General features: G+C 40.8%; 1 pseudogene; it reads right to left on the bottom strand.

Annotated features, from left to right (window-relative positions):
• The window catches only part of LOC103903176, a 21,607-nt pseudogene extending 4,509 nt beyond the window's left edge, over positions 1 to 17,098 (bottom strand).
• Positions 17,099 to 18,774: the final 1,676 nt, after the last annotated feature.

Raw genomic sequence — 18,774 nt, 5'->3', positions numbered from 1 at the left:
CTTTGAGAACTTGCTGTCTATGCCAAACCAATATTGCTGTTGATCTTAAACAATGATTAAATTTATGGTGCATTTCATATTTTAAAATAAACCCTACTATTAATTATATTTGATGAAAAGAGAACCATACAACCTGCTATGCTTAAAGTTTTTGGGCCACCCCTTCAGCTGTGTAAAAGGGAAGCAAACAAGGAAAGAAAAGGGGAGGAAACATACATAGCAACAGAATCCTTCCATAGAGATGAGCACAGAAACTGAGCAAGGACGGTTTCCCCATTGAGAAAAACAAGTAACAGAGCAAATCCTATTCCCGTGTGGGTGCTTAACTGATGCAAAGATTATAAAGCAGTAATGCAAGAAACATAAGACACTTCTACTTTTCTCTCAAAATAAAATGATCTAGAATTTACAAGCACATCTTGTAAAGAACTCACAAAGAACCTCCTTAACATTGTAAATTATGTTTAGAGCTCTTATAAAAGAGCAAAAAGTTATCACCATTGGTTACACACATGAGTTCAATACACACAGGTTACAGGGTACCCAGTTGTCAGGGCAATATAACCTTGCACTGCTAAAGGAGTCACTTCTAAATATCTTAGAAGTCATGGAAGACACTTCTATCTTTCCTTTCCTTAAAGTAAAAAGGCTCAACTATGGCCACAGCACCCCAAATGTAACTTCACCAACACTGTATTTGCATAGTTCTGCACGGACACAAGGCTGACCTGCTGAGGTTAGTGAAGGTGTGCGACAACCTCGCCTCCTGGACTCAGCCAACACACACATCAGTCAGTCCTCTCCTGGAATCTCACATCTGCTACGCAGAACAAGAACACAGGCAGAAGAGGCTGGAACTCCACCCCTGTTCTCCTGTTGCATAGAGAAGGCTTTGTGTAAAACAAAAGTGAGTTCCTTTAGTCAGACAGAGATTAACAAGAACAGGAAATATGCATTTAAAAATCTGAAAATTAACTATCCTATCCTGTAAGAATAGTACAGTTTGGACTCTCTGATCATCTTCTCAAAGAGTCTTCACACATCCTAGAACATGTTATATCGGGAAATATTTTCTTACTTGTAGTGTAAATCCTCAGCCATCTGGAATAAGTCCTGTGCCAAAGCCCATGCAGTTGCACTTGATGAAAGAGCAGGCATTGCCTTGAGGATCCACCACAGTGAAGTAAGCTGTCTCAGTTCTAACGGCAAGACATTTTCGGAACTAGATTTCTTACTGCTCTGTATTCTGAAATGCAGAAAATAATCAAGTTTAGGGCACACAAAAATTCTGACTCAGTTAAAAATAAACCACTGTATACCTACAAGACATAACTCATCCCATCTTATGATCTGTCCTACTGGAACCAGAGGATATATTCATATAGGCAAATGACAAAAATACGATCCAAATCCATACTTGCTTTATTAAAGCAAAGGGATAGATTAGTCTAGACTCCTCACACTAGTACAGAACTGGTGAAAATTTAAGGAGAGTGACTCCAAATTGGTAGTATAAACCATAATCTGAAACAAACGTGACACACCAAGTTTCAGATGGACACTTTGAAATGACAGATGTTACCATATGAAAGACAAAGTACTGGATGGAGCCAAAGTCCTCTTATAGCCACGTAATGCCTACATCAGTAAGGCATTTCAACTTTATAACTAATATTTGGTTAAGTTCAAACACAATCCTGCCAATAAATTAAAGTAAACACACCTATCTAAAGTACACAAAAACAGACTAACACAGCCTGGTACTTAAACACACGGGAATTTCTACTTGTGCACGAGTAATCACTGTACTCCTATGACTTTCTTCATTTTCCTTCAGTAAGGCTGGCATTGTACAAAACATTAAGATGACTTTTAGCTACAAGATCTTCCTAAGCACAGACCTTACTGAATTTGACCAGACTGTAAACCCCACCAGCCTCCACTATTTCATTTCTGCCTTTCAAACACACTAATGAAACAAAATCTTTAAATAGAAAGAATAGTGCTGAAAGCTGGCTGGTAGGGAAGCAGAACCTCGTGGAGCGTGTTTGGAGAGCTTTACTGCAGTGTTCACCTGTTCCTGGGTTCACCTTCCACTTTCTTCTCCGCATGTTTGCACGCAGGTGCGGTTCCTGCCACGCTGAACTCTCAGTTGCGGGCAGAAATTCAGGGCTTGAACGTTTGCCACAGAAAGCAGCAGAGCTCTTAGGAGAGCTGCAGTCACCTTTGATTGAAGGTATGTCCTCTCCTCTCCCCTCTGCCTAAGGGAAGGATGCTGCTGATACTGCATTTACTGCCCCTGTGTGATAGAAATCAGTACGGAAGAAAGCAGTTGTCAAGAGGCACAGACACCTATAGATACACAACGATTTAATAACTCTGGGGTGTGCCATAGCATCTGTATGATTCTCTGATCACACTGAGATTTAAAGTTTGAGCCAAATTCTTCCTCATTTTTTTCTGTTCCCTGACTGTCCAAGCAAAATTTTTAGTGTTATTCTTAGGCAAGAGAAAAATATCATGTAGTCATTATGGAGTAATTTTTGAAATTGAACATCTTAAAGCATTTTGTTTAAAGTTAGGTTAAGACATCAGTGCACCTCTTCCATTTCTATACTTTTTAGTTTATTTAAAATCTGCAGACTAATTGTTTCTAATAAGTCTTTACTATAATTTATCAATTGCTGTTTGCTCTTTTTCTACTGCCTTTCATTTTTTAATTACTACAATGGTATCAATGGACTAATGTTATAAAAACAATTTTTTGAGCCAAATTATTTAACAAAGACAGACATACTTCAAACTAAATAATTCTGAGGGAAGTCTTATGATCGTTGTATGTACAGAAGCAGATTAAAATCTCCAGTAACAGAGTTCCTTCTCATACTACAGAGTCTACTTGGATGCCTAATCCATAAATGCAAAGGAAGAGAAAATACTTTGAGTTAATTAGTTGAGAATGCTCCTTAGCGTAGGATCTGGACAGTCTTTTTTTCTAGGTAGCAGAACTTTGTCAGGGTCAGCACAGATTGAGAACGCATCAGTGAAGCTGAGTTTCATGGCCTCAGTCAGCACATGCAGAGTCTCAGCTGTATTATGACCCACGTCTGAAAGCAGCAACAACAAAATTACAATTGCATTAGATTTACCACACGTTTTAAAATGGCCAGTGTTACCGCATAAAGAGCACTGTGTATCCAGACATTATTCACATAACTTATTTAAGGTATTAATTTAATTGTATTGTTCACAGCATTGTGCAGTAGTTAGCTATGAGGAATTCTGAAATGGTATAAAGTTGTTTCTAAGAATCAGTTAAATCATACCAGAGATTTTCTTTGAAGTTTATATTGTAGCTTGCAAAACATAATATTTTCAACATAAAAATGAAAACAGTTTGTCCTGGTTTCAGCAGGGATAGAGTTCATTTTCTTCCTAGTAGCTGGTACAGTGCTGTGTTTTGGATTTAGGACAAGAACAATGTTGATGACACACCGATGTTTTAGTTGTTGCTCCCTAATGCTTACACTAGTCAAGGACTTTTCAGCTTCCCATGCTCTACCGACTGAGAAGGCTGGAGGTGCACAAGAAGCTGGGAGGGGGCACAGCCAAACTGGCCAGAGGGACATTCCATACCATGGGACGTCATGCTCAGTACATAAACTGGGGAAAGCTGGCCGGGGGGGGCCGCTGCTCGGGGACTGGCTGGGCATCGGTCGGCGGGTGGTGAGAAATCGCATTGTGCATCACTTGCTTTGTGTATTATTATTACATTATTATTATCATTTTATTTCAATTATTAAACTGTTTTTATCTCAACCCACGAGTTTTCTCACTTCTTCTCTTCCATTTCTCTCCCCCATCCCACCAGGAGGGAGGGGGGGAGGAGTGAGCAAGTGGCTGTGTGGTGCTCAGTTGCCGACTGAGGTTAAACCACAACACAGTTTCATACTAAGAACTTCTCTCCAACAAAATCACATTTTATTTAGTAGTAGAAAACTATTCATTGTACAGTTTACTTGAAGTCATGCCTTCTGACCGCGCTTCAATGAAGACTTTCCTGGAACTGTAAATGGCTGAAAATTTTTACAGATTCATTCTCCTATGTCTGAATCATACTTTCAGAGTTGGCCAGAATTGAAAAAACAAACACATGTCTTTCAAATCTCTTACTGGATATAAAAGCCATACCTTTAACATTGGAATTCTCCGAAATGTTTAGGGTCAAAGCTGTGATTCCTTCTCCACTTGGAGGTATTTCCCAACAGTCACACACTATAGGGAGAAAAAAAGCTTTTCCCCCCCTGCTTTAAACAACAAAAACCCCAGCATTATTAGAAATTTATATTAAAACCAGCATAGAGTGAAGGTATTTCTTCGTAACACAAACACACAAACTCCCAACAGCAAGGTAGCGGTTTTCCCTGCTTCTCCAACTCAATCTTTTCGAATAAGATAAGCATTACAAATTAGCACAGCATTCTGCAGTAGTAACCCAATCTGCTGTCCAATCCAGTATAGGAAAGTGCTAATACTATCGTTATTGCCACATGGGGGGGAAATCTTGAGCCTTCACACAGAATAGATTTCAGCTGCAGGTTACAGATACGCATTTTTGCATAATGCACTTGAAAGTTACTTAATACTTGGTGCATTCAGGGTCAGATTGTGGCCTTTGTTTTTGCTTAGTATTCCCAAGAGCCGAAAAAGCTCAGAACCTGTCTGCAGCAGAAATGTGCCAAAATGATTTGTGAGAAGCACATAAAATTATTGAAAGCCCTCTTTTGCCTTCAGCACAGGATCTGTAAACTACCTGTCAAAGAATAAAAGCCTAGACCACAAGCCTGCTTGCTCGTAAGAGGACATCAGTAGAAGTAAGATGCCCTGTAAATCCTGCCAAATATGCACGTACCTAAACTTCTGCTTTGTCGGACAACTGCTACCATAGTCCTGATCACCAGGGTACAGCTTCCTGGGCTGGCTGCTGCTAGTGTCTCTCAAACCCTTTTGTTACTCGAGGTTGCACATAAGACAAGAAGACAGCACTCCCAGCGAGACCAGCCTGCTGATAAGGCGTTTTCACATGGAGTAAGAGATGTGGTTTAAAGTGTCCTGAGGCTGAGGAAGGCCTGTGACTTTCTGCATGTTGGGGAGGCATTTTAATGACCTATTGTTAAGAACTGGGCACCCCAACTTCCTCTATGGCTGTGCTCCAAAAGCAGTGATGTTTGCTCCACTTTTAAAATGTGCCTCTACACACTGATTTGCCACAACCTCCAAAATTCCCTCTTCCCTTTGACAGGATCAAGGCATGACCCACTCCTCCTCCTGGCCAACAACATATTCCAGCAGCCAGCTTCGTGGCCACCTGCTACTGCAAAATCCATCCCCATGGGAGGAATTCCCTCTCCCCCCTCCGCCAGGTGGCCACGGCTCCAGTGCAGGCATCCCAACACCCGTTGGAAGTCAGTGCCAGTTCTGAAGCCCCTTTGCAGGTCTAGCCATAGCCCACGTCAAGACAGATGACAGATCCCATTCTTCTTCCAGCATACATCATCCCAGCAAGCCATGCTCTGGCTCCGCAGAGCACATGTACAAACGTATCCAATGTTTCAGATGCCACACACACACCTGCTGAGCATGAAAGCAAACACCTCCTTTAACACTGAGCTAGCCCAAATCATCTTGCTAAGTCTCCAAAAATCTTGTAAAGTTTTATGTCTGCTTCCAAAGCTGCTATGTATCTGGATGTTTTGGTTTCAGTATTACTCAGCACATGGATTTTCTTGCTTTGAAAACAGGAAATTCACTAGCCCAACAGGTAGCCCATTAGTCCTAAAAGTCTGTTCTCTGTTGCTCAGCTTGGACACAACTCCCATTGATGTAATCAAAAAGTTTCCTCGAGTAAAGGCTACAGGCATGGGTGTGCTTATAGCCAGGTATTTCAAAATAGTCTCTGTAAGCCATGCTGTGGACTTCTGCTTCTTTCTAAAAATATTTCTCAATAGGCAATGGGCGTGCCACTGAATAAATGACTAATAACTTTTTCCTGTTAGCCGGGATTAGAAGGAATGCTTGCTCTTGGGAGTAAGAAGCATTATGGTATTACAGGATACTGTGTCTAACAGGTGGGTGTGCAGAGTATGCTGACCTACCTGCTGAGACAATGCAGTATAAAACGGAGGTACACAAGTTTTCAAAAGTATAACTAGGCAAAGCTCAAATATCTAGTCAGCAAGGAATTCAAAATACAACTTTGCTTTTCTATGCATAATACTTATGAGGTATACCTATAGATATGATCATATCTATACCTTTTGAGTAGAAGCATTCCAACTGAAAAATAACTTAGGAGCAAACCCTTAGTATCATATGCCCTAGAACATTATGTAGAACTAAACATACTATTGTCTTATTTTTTGTTTTTTCCATTATTGTTACTACATTGTAACAATTGCTGTACATGTGACAGAAATGCACATTGTCAGGGATAATGATTGGGACAGCCAAGAAAACAGAGATCACTTTTTAAAAAGACTTTATCTTTAGTCTTCCATATTTGTTACTTTTTGAAGACTAGTAACAGTTCTGAAAACATCTGTCTCCACATCATTACAAGTATCACCAAAATGTACCACCACTAAGGAAGTATTGTTTCTAGGGTCTATCAGCGGTATTAAAAAGGATCTCTTGTTTTTAAGCGGAACAGGGGGAAAATAACCACCGAGTACAGACCATCAAGAGCGGCAGCAGATTTCTCACCATTTGAATCTATAAACCAAACCCCAGTGCGGTCCTAGTGACTGCTGTCAGCATAACGTGGCTGAACAAGCACAGGAATCCCTCGGTGAATTCTGTGGCCTCCACAATGCAAAAGTCAGAGCAGATATGCAATGTCATCTGGCAAGTTAAAGCTTCAGACAGAAAGTCATCACCTGAGCTTGTCCTGAAGAGCAGTAGGCTTCCTCAGAACTGGATGGGCTGCATGTAACTTCTCCCTTAGTTTTGAGGAAGGTGGCTCTTCACCATCAGGTGAAAATGGCAGTGTTTTCAGAAGGAAACAGAATGCTCTTGTGTGAACAGCACAGCATAGTGACCACACAGAAACAGTGAAGGAAGAGCCAGACTAAGTACCAAGAAGTTACTAACATAACTAACTGCAGAGGTAGTGGGGACGAGAGAAAGATTTCTGCTTGAAGGCTACAAGTGTTTCTTGAAAAACATATAACTACTCCAACCACTGTTCGTACTGAAAGTTGGTTGCAGTTCACATACCAAACCCCAAAGATTTCAATTAGCATATTGGGATATTCAGCACCTTTAAGTTTAGGTCACTTACTCTGTTGCCTAAATAGAAATTATAGGTGACTAATTTTAGAAATCCAAGTTTGACAGTATTGTCTTTAAATTGCGCCTGGTTATAAAGAAGGAAAGCAGCCTATATCACAGAAAGGTGGGGAGACTTAACGTTTACACCAGTTTGTGATGCTTTGACAAATGGCATTCTATGAAGTGGAATGGTTTATTAAAACACTAAGGAAAAAGTGATGCACATCACTGACTTCCATTTAAAGACAAACAAAAAAACGTAAGAAAGCATGCCATTAAAAAACAGGAGTTTTGACAAAGTCAAAGTGCAGATCTGCTGTGCCTGGGAGCACACAGTTCTACCTGCGAGCGTAAGTGTGGCTCTGGGCGTGTGAGTGAAAGATGAAATAGCTATGCAGCCAGAGCTCCTCCTGCTCTTGAATTCTGGTGAAATGGCAATTTTATCCCATGTACATGCACATATAAAATGGCTTAGCACACTTCAATGCTGCTGTCAAATTTACAGGATGAGCTCTACACTCAAATTAAAGAGACTGGTAAGTCAGTAAAACCAGCAGAACACAAAGACGAAGCTGGGTAGAAAGACCTCATTGTATTAAGATGACACTTCATGTAGCAGGTCAGGTATCTTTGAGTTATTACAGGTAATTATATTGCAAGAGCATACAATACTTGTACTCAAAAAGGCAAGGGTGTGACAGCAGCTGAAGCACTTACACAACGTCATACAGTAATGACAGTCAGAGGAGCTGAGGAGAATCTCCTGTCAGACCAATTAAGCACAACCTGGCCTGGTATTATGACGCATACTGGTGATGATCTAAAAGAATCTACTTTGCTACAACCAAGCTATAAGGTTTACTGAGGTTTTGAAATATATTCACCATTTTAAAAATATTTTAATCTCCCCCAATGAAAAGATGAGTAAGATACCTGGGTAAATTTGAAAACAGTTATTCCCAGTTGCTCCAAGTGATGTAAAGATTAGCTACCAACAAGTTAACAAACATACAGCAATAAAATCAGTTCACACACATTGAACTTGAAGCTATTAAAAGAAACCCTTAATATCACATACATAAGTCCATTCTTGGTTCCTGAAATCACCCCAGACTGCTAGTAGCCCAAAAGGGGAAACAGAGAGATACCTCAAAAAGAATTAAAACAAAAAGACACCTCTACATTAGGCAAACCAAGGCAGGAGACCCCACCACAGTAAGATTTTGCCAGTTTCCAAAGCAGTATCGGGCTGCTAACCCACATTTCACACGAATTTTGTTAAACCCAATGCTGATACATATTTTAGCCTTGAGCGAATCTGACTATGGAACCCAAACTGAGGTACAATCCATCTGAGCCATGGCTTGAGGCTGTCCCTTCCCAGGGCAGGGAACACCGGACAGCATTTTGGTGAGACCCACTTCCAGAGTAGCCAGCCACTATGCTGTACACCCACTGCCGTTCCTTTGGCAAAAGCAAAGGAAAAAGCCTGCCTTGGCCTTATTTGCTCTGTGATTGCCTACCAGCTGAGCAGGAGGGAGGGCAGGCAAGGGGGCCCGCTTGCGGATTTTTACCCTGGGCATACTGCACAGCATACAGGGACATCCAGAACAGCAGAGGGATAGAAACAGCATCTTGAGAACACCACAACTTACATATTTCCACCATCAGTACAAACACTGGGTTTTACTCCCACCTTCCAGAATAGCAGTGGGAACAATTTGCACTGAACACATCCGCGGATTTCTCTTGTAAGCAAGAGCCGGGAGCACCTCAGCATACCACTGCAGCCCCCAACAGCACACAGACCAACAGCAAACTGCCTGCATCCACCTGGATCGCATTCACACTCATTTTAAAGGAGTTGAATTCCACCAAGGTCAGCAACATCCTCCTGACAAAGCATCTTGTTAATCAGGCCAGATTCAGACCTCCTGTGCAGAACAAGCTGCAGCCAGCATTGCCTTGTTTTATCTTAAACTCACAGAGACTAAGTGCATATGACTGGAAAAAGTTATCTTAATGAAAATAGCCATCCATAAAACTTTAATGTTACTGACTACTGACTAATGTTACTGCATGGAGAGGCCCAATAGCACAGCAGTTAGCTTCACCGCCTCAAGGTGCAATTTAACAAGTTGATTTAAACTGATCTAACTGCAAATTGTTGCTGAAGATTCAGTCCCGTTCTCTACTTACAGCTATGTATTCCTGCTTCTTCCCTGATATTGGTCCTGGCATTCCTGTGGCCTTGCTTGGACTGGATCAGAGAACTAATGTGGATGAAAACTAGCCCGGCAGTGGAAATTAAAAACCAGTGAACAACTAGTTTTCAGCCAGATCAGTCCCTTGATCCTCTGCACAGATGAATGAGCATTGCTCCCAACAAGCCAGTGCCTTGCCTCCTCCTCTTGGGGGTGGTGGAAGCCCAGGTGGGCACAAGCCAGCTGCCAAGCTGCATTCCCGGTCACAGCGAGGAGGCTGAGCTCTGCTGCCCTGGCCACGGAAATGTCGGCCCTGGAGGCTGGCACCCAGCTGCAGCGGAGGGAGGCAGCCATGGCACTGCCCTCTACAGGGAATGCATTTTCTGTCCTCTTGTTAAAGTATTAAAAACATAACAAACAGAAAAGGGGGAAAAATCAAAGAAGCTTAGCTAACTGCCAAAGAGGATAAGAGTCTATAAATTATTGTGGTGTTTTTTCAGATCCCTGTTTCTGAAGCACAGAGGTGCCTCCTTAAGTATTTCTCTTATCAATGTCTCTCGCTCGCAGAGAGATTATGGTCTGTTGAGCAAGCACAGACATAGTGACAGCCAGGGAATCAGCAGGTGAGGCAGAGCAGTGACCAGGGGTGGGGAAGCAGCAGCAGAAAGCAGCCCATCTCAGAGGTGCAGCTGATCTCAGGCACTGGTGACAGAAGGAGGTGTAGGAAAAAGACAGCTTAAAAGACGGACATGAAAAAAGTGAAATATGAAATCTAAGAGCTGCTACAGTCCCTTGACCTCAGGCCAGCTTCAAAAGGGTCAGCATATTTTTCACAATGAGATACAGATAACTAACTAGAATTAGTTCTAATTTTTTTTTTCCCCTGATCTAATTTATTTCTAACTTTTTTCTGATCACTATGAGCAAGACCAGAACTAGGGTCTCAGAATCTTAACATTTGCACTGTTAGGATCCATCACAGCCTTTACACAAAGACAAATGCAACAGAAGCACCAGACCTTTGAGGCCACACAGCACGCTTTATCCCAGATACCTGGTATTAAGGCAGGAGACACATTATCTCTCAAAACAATATGGGAGTGTTCTGAAAGTAACAGGGTACAGCCTGGTACCATACCATTAAATATTAACACAAGCGATAACTAATCTACTCAAGGTGAGTCAACTCTGACCACAGTTTTAACCATTTGCAAAAAAAGAAGTTTAACAAATCAAGTCTAAGCACATAAATTATTGTAAGACATGCTACATTATGATTTTGAGAGGAAAGGCATATGTGAAAAATATCAGAATTTTATTTTGCTGTTTGGGGGGGAAAAAAAAGTTTTGTAACCGGCCCTGACCTTGCAGTTCTTACAGTTTTATGGAACAACCCCGTCTTTTGCATTCAAACTGGATTACTTTCATGCCTTCAGAAAGACAAAACAAAACCCTAAACCCATACATGATATATCTCTGAAATAAATGGTGTCTTGGTAAACTTCTCTCTGGGCCTTCTAATTGCATGGTAGCCAACTTCAAATTTGAAGCAGAAACTGGAGCAAGAGGGTTTTTTATAAATAGATTAACAGTTACCTTGCTCTAGTCACACTAGTAAACACAACACAATTTCACAGCAGAAAGAAAGAAAACAAAAAAGCAATGCATTATGTTTCCTACAGCTGAGACCCTGTATGTGCTTTTAGCATAGATGAACTGGCACTATCAATAGGCTCTCACTCTCAATTACCTGTTTATTTTTGCTGACATTTGGTTCTCAGCAACCTGTAATGTTACATTCCCTACACAACAAGGTTAAGTGCCTATATTTATCTGTTCATGATACGGAAATTTATTGTAGTTGCCCACTTATTACTACACAGAAAGGCCTATCTTCCACTCACTTCAGTCTTACATTTACTGAAATGAAGTTACCCAGGAAGCAGAAAGAGTTGCCATGGAAATAAAACCAATTTAACAGAGGCGGCTGCAAAACCTCCATTAATTAACCTATTTACGGTAAAACCATTTCTCCTCTTGTTAAATGTAGTTGGTATCATTTCAATGACACAACAAGAAAAACACAGCTGCTCTTCACTTCTTGTATATTCCGTGCTTCGGTGAGAAATGCATCAGCACATAGTCTTGCACCATTTTTTTATACTTCATGATAGAGTTTAAAGTGAAGTGGTGAAAAGGAATTCATGACTGGTGTCAACTTTGAGCACAAAGGTATAAAACTGAATATAACTTGTTCCTGAGAAAAGCAATAAAGATTTGTCTTGCTTATTTTGAAACAAAAAGATCTGATATAGAATATAAGTTTAAAATTTGTTTTCACTTCTGAAATCCAGAGTGTCAAATTCTTTCAGAAATAGGTATCATGAATGTTTTCAATAACTATGTTGACAAAATTAAATGGTCCATGTCAAACCTCAGGAAATAAAAGAAACTTTAAAGTATAGAGTGTAATAGAAGACAAATCTGTGAAATAGTTAACATATTCCAACTCTGCTCTTGATAGGATACTAGTATACTGTACCTGAAAACCATATGGGCTTTCAGTGAGGGAGTAACAGCTAATTCAGTTTCAAGCTGGGACCAACTTTGCCTGCAAAAAAATAGGAAGGTGTAACTAAATGAAGGAATAGCTAGACTATCCTTTTGTTTAGTAACAATTCAGCAACAGAGCCCTGTCTAAACAGATACTGCATAGTGACAGTGACAAGAACTATACTATAAGGAGGGACAGAGCATACCAAGAGGCAAGATTTTCAGTGCCAAGGATCATTTGAAGTTTCATGTGGATGCTGTTACCAGCAGTATAATTCTACTCCTAGCCTGGCAAATTTGATAACAACAAATCAATAATTACCAGCCACAAACAGTATGTAATACAAAACAGTTCATATGCCTTAGACCATCTGGATGTCTATTGACAGAGCAACCAATTTGTTGCTGTACCTAATGCAAATTTCATGATTGCAAGGTGATTTGGTGGAGGGTGAGAGAGGAATACAAAAAATGCACCACCCCTCATATGAATGCTCTGAAAACAGGAACAGGGTAAGCTTCTCAAAGCTGCAACAGCAAAGGAAGAACTGAAGAGGCAAAGAAGTTGGGAGAAGGTGTTGGGGGTGTCCCGTCCTCCCTCCAAAACTCTAGCCAAGAAATCCAAGCTAAAAAAAAGTAGCAATAGTCTGATAACAGCAATAGCGCGTAACGTCCTTGCATCCATGGCCTTTCTTTGGATAGCATGGAGCTGTCAACAAACAGCATACAATTCACAAAACACCCAAGATTTTATACAATTTCAACTGGTTCATAAAAAGAAGAATACAAACTTTCACAGAATTGGTGAGAAATTAGACTTACCATTGCATGATCTGTCTCATTTTTTAATTTAATTGTTAACTGAGAAATCAATGAACAACTACAACAGCGCAAAGGCAAACTGCTCAGATTCTGCTCTCCACTAGAGCAGTGACTAGGGAATAAATCCACTGCAGGTAAGGCCACAAACATGTAGTCACATGTTGCCCATAAGGATGAGCGCTCCAACAGTCTGTGGAGCCTTATGCTGACAACAGGAACTACAGAGACTGCAAGGTCAAGCCACCAGCAATTTGAGACATGTTGGGCACAATAATGCACCATCTTAATTGTGGATGAAGAAAGATTTTGGTAAGACAACTCAATTACGCATTTCTTCTCCAACAAGGCTTCCCACAGAAGTCAGTGGGAACTACGGATACATACAGGGTATGTAACTAGAACCTTAATGTATAGCTAAAAATTAAACATCTTATTTATTTTGGAAAAACAAAGAAAGAAGTCACAATTGTGAGTTCTAGGCACCCCAAAGCTAAAAACCCAACTGGCTGCTTCCTTTAGAACTTCTTGATTCTCGCTATCAGAGGAGCTCAGTGTGGAAGAAAATACTATTCGGTCATGAAAATCTCTCTTTTGAACAGAATTCAAGCAGAGGATAGTTAAACAAACAACTGAAGAGGAAATGTGTAAACATGGACTCTGACCCCATTCTTAACAAACGTCCCCAGTGAAATCAGCATGGGAGACGGACTAGCCAGCTGGAAGCATGTTTGTAATTATGAGTAAGATAAATATGAGGCATTAAGCATCCCAGTCTCACACCAAATGGATTAAAATGAATGCAGTACATAATAACATTCTTATTGTCAATCAAAAGCTGTACAGAACCACATCTAAGTACATGAGACACACAGCTTGGAAGATATGATCCATGGCAATTCTTAAATTTGAACAAATTCAAAACCATAACAGTCTTTCAAATTTGATCCGAAATGGAAATAGGAATGATCCAGTTCCACTTCCACAGAAAAGACAGCCTTCCTGTCTTCCTTCAGTTTTCCTCCCTACACAATCAGCAATTTATGATCCGTAATGAGAATTGCCCTCATTTCGGACAGGTGATCCGGAAGTAAAACTGAACCTACCTATACCATCCAGATATTCCAAGTATCAATATCATAAGATAAAATTAACATCTTTTACACCATAGGAATTCTTTCCTGCAAACCAGGGTCCGTTATTTTCCTCTGTGACACATGAACCATTTCCACATAAGGGATTTTAGAGCAAAGATGTCTTTAAGGCAGACACATCCCTTACAGAAAGATGGGTGGGAGAAGCAAAAAAGCCAATGGGCCACAATCATGTCATTTCCGTGGAGCATGTGAACAATTCACCTGGACAACACAAATGGAGGATACGAAGCCAAGCAGCAGGGATGCAACTGGAGAGAGATACTTGGTTCGACTGATGTACAGCTCACATCTCCTCGCTACCACAGGAGCCCACATGGTCTGGAGGATTTTCCTCTCAATTACACTGGTATCTAGCAAGGGATAAGAATGCCCAGGCTTTACCTCTGGAACCTACCTTCCTTTAAGACCATGCATTCACTTGATGTTTGCATCCCAGCGAAGAGAGAAGCAATCACCTACGCCAGCACTGACAGGTTCGGTGACACTGAGGGCAGCAGCCACAGCAGCACCGCAGCAGCCACAGCAGCATTGCTACCGTTCTTTCAGGTATCTGCACCAGAGAGGCCGATCAAAATCTGGGCAGTCTGAAAGTCCCCTTGAAAGGAGAGTGGGAGAGAAAAAAAACCAGCAAAATTGTCCAGCCACTACATGACCAGATAATAAGAATCTGAGTGCTTACAGATACAAAGAAGGAAATTCCAGGTTCAGAGACATGAGATGTGAAAAATTCTTAAAGATGTTTGTTGTTGCAGAAGACACAGAAGTACGATAATTTAAAAAGACAGACATAAAAAACCTGTCAGAAGCAACAATACAAAGATTAAAATCTGCCCTCGCTGAACTTGGTGGGAACTATGTACTTTAAGTTGTAGCCAGGATTTCACTCAAGCAACAGTAATTTCAATTTCTCATGTTTTCAAAGCTTTACAGAACTTGTACAAATGTTACTTACAACCGAAATTTTCTTTTGAAACATCAGGTGCACTGACTGCTAGAAAAAGAAACTAGAAGGAGACTAAAGCATGAAAAACACTGCTTTTGGCAGGGATAATACACATGGAGGCACACTGCATATCGCTGCATTCTTCAGAAACATACTGAGTCAGGATGAACACTACTGGGCTCTGAAGACATATGATAAGTGAGCGACAAATGGTCACTCTGAGAAAGAAGTTACTGAAAATCAAGAGCATCCAGTGATGCTTCCCCCGCAAGGCAGGAGAACCAGTTCATCCACTGGAAGAAGAAAAGCATCTGGTAAAAACATGAGGCAGATTCATCTGTTTCTCAAACTTGAAGAAACTGGCATGGTTTCCCTGGCATCTCTTGCCTGTTTTCCTACTTCTGTAAGGTCAAGAAGAAGAAGAAAACCTAAATTATACTCTGCAAGAGAATGACGGTGCCTGATAGACAGTTGTGCACTTCAGCACTCATGGTGACAGGAAGAACATGTAACCGTAAAGTCTGCATAACCTCTGTAAATCATTCTGATCTTTTTAACTTGTGGGACTTGACAAAAAATCACAGCAAAACTATAAAGTACATACACCCCCACACGGAAATAATTAACAGGTAACCCTAAAGGAAACAGTTCCTTTGTTCTCCCATTTTGGAAAATACCTCAGGTGGAATTTTAGTTCTCAGTACTAATTGTTAAAAGTATTTCGGCGGTGTTTAGATGGCCCGCAGCAGTATTGAAGTTCCTTTGTTTTCTGCTACAGGCATTGTGGTTTACGAAAGAGCAGTTTTGATTAATACGTAACAAAACACCTTTTCTGCAAAGGAACAAAAATAAATATCGCAAGACTCAACAAATATGACAGTAGTAAAAAGAGGCATTACATACACATAGTTACGTAATTTTTACTTACTTAAAAGTAATATAAATCAGAGAAGCATCAGAGATTGCTTAGGAGCCACATGCCTGTTTGCTACTGGTTGACAGTTACTTTTGGCCCCATGGTTAGAGTATGCCTTGAGGAGAATGAAGGAATGGGATTATTAAAACCTTAACAGAAAATGTTCCACAAAGAAAAAGGCATTTGTGGGAAAGCTGGTGAATGGGCAGTAGGGGCGGGTAAAATGGAAAGTAGCAGAACATGACTACAGAACAGTAAAACAGCAAAGAAGTATAAAGTTGAGTTACAATAAAGCTGTAAAAGCAATTAGTAAAATAAATTTCTATGTAATTTCACTTTAAATGAAAATGTCAGTGACTTAAACATATGTCTGACACCAATGGAAATTGAAACTTCTTTTCAAACATTTTTCTCTAATAAGAAAGGACTAGGCTACCAGATATCAGAGTGATGTCATGGAATAAAAACTTTACTTGGAATAGGACATTAAAATTCAGGCTTCTTCATCTGACCTATTTCCATTCTCAAGAGAGGTAGAAGAATCTCCCACTCTAAGCTGGCAATTATCTACCTATAGTGGATACTCAGTCTAGGACCTAATTAATTTGATCTTTCTTGGAAGCTGAAATCATACCTAAATCCTGACTCTTGATAGCAGAACTGCCCACACAGGACATGAATCCAGGCTTGTTTTAGTTCTAACGCACCTTCCAGCCCACTTCTCTTAAATACTCTTCATTAGCATACTTTGCTTTTCTGTGTTCACAATGCTTACAATGAGCAACTTAAAATAACACCTAGGCCAAACTACCTCTATCACAAGCTCTTATCTGAACAGAAATGTCAGGAAGAGAACAAAGGTCAAACAAGATACTAGGGAAACTGTGCACTTTACCAGTCTGTCCTCAGAGCCCAGGGGGAAGTCTGGCAGCTGGGGCTGGAACAGGAAAACACCACCACAGGGCAGCCCACGATATCTAGTTTTCTCTCAGACATTTTTTCCCTTCTCTGCTTTCACATGCCTCACCATACAGCTAGCCCCCAGGTTTGACAGAAAAGTCTGTGAATAGAAAAGGGAATGAATTTCTCCTGTGTCAAAGCTGTGGATAAGGGTGTGATGATGGATTTTACTTTGCACATACACAGCCCCACTTACGCAGCCCCGCTCTTCTAGCATCTCACCGATATGCATTCCATATCCATGCATTTCACAGAGAAGGAGTGGATCGTCTGAATCACTAGCGAAGAGGCACGGGGTCTGTTCCCTCTGTATATCTACCTGGGTTCATTACACTGGTATCAGAGCTGGGGGGCTTTCCTGTGTTCTCCAAAGGAGAGCTTGTACTAATGTGATCGTTCACTGCAATGAAGATTGGGGTAACATGAAGGGAGACATTTTTCAGCTCATTCTTCTTCGTTCTCTCTCCCAAGAAAAGGAACTTGGTCCACAGTTTACCACCCTCTCTCTGGTCCTCAATGGAATGGCACAACACAAAAGGGAATACAACACCATGTTAAGTGTGTTCAGAGTGATTTTATGCAGGAACTTCCTTCTGTATTTCTTGCTTGAGATCAGTGTGTCACCATATATATAAGATATATATAAACACACATACACACAAATGTACTTGCAGCAGCAGAGGCTTGAACAAACCTCGTTTCAGCTATGCTACTGTAAATCCAATCCTACCCATAAATTCATAGCAAAATCCTCCCTGGCTTAACTGGAGGCAGGATCAGTACTTCTCACAGAAGCTTATGAAGCTCCAGATATCCAAACTACATTTAGAATATGGAAGCAGCTAGACGACTCACAAGAGGAAGAACTCATGACCTTGGGTCATAACTGTCTAATGAGTTCAGTCATTGACACAAGAACTGATCAAGACACATCTATCTACAATTAAAAATGAATAGACACATCAAAATACATGTTAAGCCACATTCATCTACCTGAACAAAATCAAAATCTGATTACCAAGATTAGCAAAAAATCCATGGCAACAAAAATATGGAACTTCTTGTGATAATAGTACCAGTGGTATCTCAGGGGCTAGCCCAGGCACTGAGAAAAGGATAATTAACTAGTGTATGCTGCATCCAGGATAATTTACTCTACTTTTCAGGTTACCATCTATGCTACATCTGGTTCTGTTTCAGGATCACTGCTTCCAATTATTGAACTTTCTCATTTACAGCTACCAGCTACCATGCACTCTGCAGGTTTATATATAGCCACAGGGCATGTAGCTGTATTTATATTTATCCTTTATATCTATCAAATTATCTGTTCCTGTCATTTCTCAGTCTCCACGTAGTTTGCAGATCTTTGCCCATCTGTGTTTTAAGAAACCAGGCAAAGAATTGATAAGGTATCATCACTGCTTACATCCTCCTGAAACTACCAAAACTGAGTGGCCTTCCACGCCTATTATTTTTCCATAGGAAAATATGTCATTTCACCTTTCTCTGCACAGCGTGGACTTTGTATGACTTTTAGGAGGTGAGGAGAGGAGGAAACACCCTCTCATAGCACGCCAGAAAGGAGTGCCTTCCATTGCGATTCCACAATTGCTAGGAAAATGCTGTTGAACAGGACAGGATGACACAACATTCAAAGACCGGCTCCACCCCAGTTACCAGCCCTCAGAGTCTCCACAATGGAGTATTTATTCCAGGACAACCAGTTGTGGCTAATGCTTGACAATGGGCTCACTGGTCCTCCTCCCAGATAGATGGCCAAAGTTGGAAAATGTGGGCTAGAACGGAAGGGAAGAACCCCTTTGAGAGGAACTGAGTGTGCAAGTCACTCAGTTTTTCCCCGGAAAAAGACTTGAATCAATCTGAGTTTTG

The sequence above is a fragment of the Aptenodytes forsteri genome, unplaced genomic scaffold (genome assembly GCF_000699145.1).
Source record: "Aptenodytes forsteri isolate BGI_AS27 unplaced genomic scaffold, ASM69914v1 Scaffold278, whole genome shotgun sequence".
NCBI lineage: Eukaryota > Metazoa > Chordata > Aves > Sphenisciformes > Spheniscidae > Aptenodytes > Aptenodytes forsteri.
The sequence above is the reverse complement of the archived record's forward strand: the minus strand, read 5'-3'. Positions and strand labels throughout refer to the sequence as shown.